Below are 4340 nucleotides of genomic sequence, written 5' to 3' on the forward strand. Positions count from 1 at the left end.
ACAAGTTAGAGTGAGTGACAGATGTGCAAATCTAGGTGACCTGCGCAGAACAGGCAGAGGAGCCGACCCTGATGGACTGGGCAGAGGTATTGCCCAGGGGCTGTAAGCCCGGTGCCAGGCAGGCCCCCAAGCCCTGGGAGCCCAGTCCCTCACCTGCACAGAGCTGGGATGGCGGATGCCCTACACAGTGGTTGTGACGGGGGGGGGCACCAAGACACAAAGTGCTGCTGCCTGCCAGGGCTCCCGCCAGACGATGCCCCATGGGACACAATGATGGAGGTGCTGGCTGACAGAGGAGCTGACGGTGATGCCCGATGTCGCCCAGGCAGCTGAGCAGGTGCCAGTGTCCCCACGACCCAAGAGGCCTGGGGGAGAATGGCGGGTGCCAGGGTCCGTGCAGTAGGTGTGAATGACACAAAGGTGTGAAGAGAACAGCCCCCTGCATGGCAGGGCCCGGCGGATTTCTCTCTGACCACCTTGATGCAGTCTCACCACCCTTTTGCATGGACACTCAAGCACCCCGCTAAGAATCCTGTAATCTACTGAGGCATTGTTTGCCCCTGTGAGATGGCTTTGGCAAGTAATATCAGCTTGAGAGTTAATGTTACTGATAATGTCTTGGTGAGTGGGCCTTTAACTGCACACAGGAGTACAATCAAGCCCATGCTGTTTCCAGACACCTTATTGTGTACCTACCCATTGCCATAAAATCTGGCCCGGACATTTAGCATGCTTCCTGGGAAATGGCTTGATAAGAATTTTACAAACTAATGGAAATGATGGGATGATGGAGTCCATGCAGTAGGTGTGTATAACACGAAGGTGTGAAGAGAACAGCTCCCTGACTGGCAGGGCCCGGGGAGCTACCAGCTGCTTAGCAGGGCTAAGTGGATTCATCTCTGACCACCTTGACGCAGTTTTCACCCCCCTTCGCATGGGCACTCAACCACCCCACTATGTAATCTATTGAGGCATTGTCTGCCCCTGTGAGATGGCTTTTACAACCAACGTGAGCTTAAGAGTTAATGTTACTGAGGATGTCCTGGTGAGTGGGCCTTTAACTACACACAGGAGTATAATTAAGTCTGTGCTGTTTACCCATTGCCATAAAATCTGGCCCAGATATTTAGCATGCTTTCTGGGGAATGGCTTGATAAGAGGAACCCTAAAAGTTATCTAAAAGTTGCCTAAAGGTCATTCTGCTATGACAAAGAATATAGTTACTGTGACCCTGAAGGCCATCCTGCTATGATGAAGAATATAGCTACTGTAACCCTGAAGCCTATCCTGCTAAGGCAAAAAATATAGTTACTGTGGTCTTAAAGGTTAGCCTGTCCTTGCAATTCTTTAGAATATAGAAAATGTAGTTGCTTTAGTTGTTTTCATAAATTTTTAGCTAGAGGAAATACAGGGTGATTTCACTAATATCATAAAGATATATTTTTGATTATTGTTTGATCACTAATGAAGTTGTAGAGCCTGCAGTTGTAGAGGAATATAATGTTTATAACTTTTTGTCTTAGATCTTCATGTTTTTTCTCTCTTGATGTATTTCTCCCATTTAGTGATAGATAAGTTGAATAAGAATTGTATTAGGAGTGTATTACTGTATAAGATGTGTTGTCTACTGAGAAACTCTTGGTTGCAACGTTGGAATGGATAATGCCCTGTCTAATACTGAAACAATTTGTAGAATTGTCTTTGGAAACACTTGCTCATCCATTGTAGAGTTGAAACTTAAATAGAGTAACTTAGCTCATTGCTAACTGCAATTCTTTCCGCCGTTATTACCCTTGCTTTAACAAACTGTGTGAGCTTACAGACCTAATGGCCAACTAATGTCAATAACCCCGATCCCCATAGACCAAGGCCCCAGACCTTTTAACTCATACAAGATAGGGGTCTGGTTGACACAGGAGGCGCCTAGGTTATAGTCCAGACCTGAGGAGAGCAGATGAAGACTGACAAGCCAAGATAAGCAAGGAATATGGAATCCTTCCTCAATCATTTCTCAAGAAGTTGTAAATTGTGTCCCCCTGAAGCTATGTCAATATGCCCCTAAGAAAAAACTTTGTACTGCTTCTGTATAAATAAAGCGGACAGCTTTCTCACTTTGTCCACTACGATCAAGGAATCTGGTGGTCCGTCTCCTTTCTTTCTCTCTTCACGCCTCATCCACGCACCCTTCCCGAGCTCCGGACTCAGCTGGAGCTGGACTCCGGCAATGGGAGTATGGGTTAAGGCTGTCAGGACAAAAAATATAGCTACTGGGACCCTAAAAGCTATCTTGTTACGGGGACCCTAAAGGCTATCGTGTTACTGGGACCCTAAAGGCTATCCTGCTAAGGCAAAAAATATAGTTACTGTGACCTTAAGGGTTAGCCTGTCCTTGCAACTCTTTAGAACATAGAAACTGTAGTTGCTTTAGCTGCTTTCATAATTTCTAACTAGAGGAAATATAGGCTGATTTCACTAACATCACAAAGATATACTTTTGATTATTGTTTGATCACTTATGAGGTTGTAGAACCTGCAGTTGTAGAGGAACTTAATGTTTGAAACCTTTTGTCTTAGATCTTTGTTTTTTCTCTTTTGATGTATTTCTCCCATTAAGTGATGGATAAGTTGTAGAATAAGAATTGTAGCAAGAGTGTATTACTGAATAAGATGTGTTGCCTACTGAGAAATTCTTGGCTGCAACGTTGGAATGGATAATGCCCTGTCTTAAGGTGAAACAATCTGTAGAATTGTCTTTGGAAACACTCACTTGTCCATTGCAGAATTGAAACTTAAATGGAGTAAACTTGGCTCATTGCTAATTACAATTCTTTCCGCCGTTATAACTCTTGCTTTACTTGTTCAGTTAACAAACTGTGTGAGCTTGCTGACCTAATGGCCTTTAGTGCCAATGGCCCGTAATCCCCATAGACCAAGACCCCGGACTTACTAACCCATACATAATTCAAGGTAGGGGCCTGGTTGTCACAGGTGGCGCCAAGGTTAGAGCCCAGACCTGAGGAGAGCGGATGAAGACTGGCAAACCAAGATAAGCAAGGAATGTGGGACCCTTCCTCAATCATTTCTCAAGAAGTTGTAAATTGTGCCCCCCTGAAGCTATGTCAATATGCCCCTAAAAGAAAACCTTGTACTGCTTCTGTATAAATAAAGCGGACAGCTTTCTTACAATGTCCACAATCATCAAGGAATCCTAGTGGTCCGTCTCTCCTTTCTTTCTCTCTTCTTTCTACGCCTATCTCACGCACCCTTCCCGAGCTCCGAACTCTCGGCTGGAGCTGGACTCCGACAGGCGGGGGCAGGGCTGAGCTGGAGACCCTGAGGCAGCCTCGTCAGGAGGGCCAAGCTGGAGGGTCTGGGTGGGCGCCCAGCCTTCGGCCTCCCACTCAGCCCCACTGCTCGCTGGAATGGCCAGACGGGGTCTGGCTATATAATTGCCATGAATGTATACTTTTAAAAAAGATTTATTTATTTGCAAGAGTGACACAGAGAAAGCTGTCCACATCCACTGGTCCACTCCCCCAGTGGCTGTGACAGGCAGGTCCGGGCCAGGCGGAAGCCTGCGGCCAGCTCCCTCCAGGCGTCCCACAGTAGCTGGCAGGGGCCCAAGGACTTAAGTTCTCATCTGCACCATTAGCAGAGAGCTGGGACCCGAACTGGCCCTCTGATGTGGGGCCGCCGATGCAGTCTGGCTGTGTGGTTTGTGGGGTATGGATGGGTGCCCAGGGACCAGCGTACCCACATCCGACTTGCTCCCACTGAGACAAGACTCCATGACTCCCACCCTCTCAGCTTTGAGAGCCAGGGCTGCTTCCCAACTCCGCTCAGCGTCCCATCCCACCTTAGCCTTGTCAGGGTGGCTGTCCCAACACGCAACAGGTGGCTTCTGCCTTAGGAAGGTGGCTGTGAGCCCAGGGCCTCCAAATGAGGGGACTCCAGAGAGCAAGGGCTCAAGGACAGGTTTGGAAACTACAGACAGCAACAGAGTGACGCCCACAAGTGGCACACCCCTGCTTCATGGAGCTGCTGGGAGCCTCTGTAATGAATGCAGAGCCAGCCCTGCTGGGCCGGTGTCCTGGCAGGGTGAGGACCCGGTGGTCTTCCCAGCAGAGCGCTGGCAGATGGATTCTTCTCATCTCCTACCTGCAGTGGCTTCCCAGCCAGAGCCCCAGGGGTGGGCAGTGCCTGCGGGTCCTGCCCCTCAGAGCGGAGCCCGAGGGAAGGGCTCGGCCCCTCCAGGGCAGGATGGGACCCGCCCACCTGTAGGGGCCCAGGTCGGGCCTCTGTCGCCCCTTAGCCCCATGTGCCTGCTTCACTGCCACCAT

The sequence above is a fragment of the Ochotona princeps genome, chromosome 24 (assembly GCF_030435755.1).
Source record: "Ochotona princeps isolate mOchPri1 chromosome 24, mOchPri1.hap1, whole genome shotgun sequence".
Lineage (NCBI taxonomy): Eukaryota > Metazoa > Chordata > Mammalia > Lagomorpha > Ochotonidae > Ochotona > Ochotona princeps.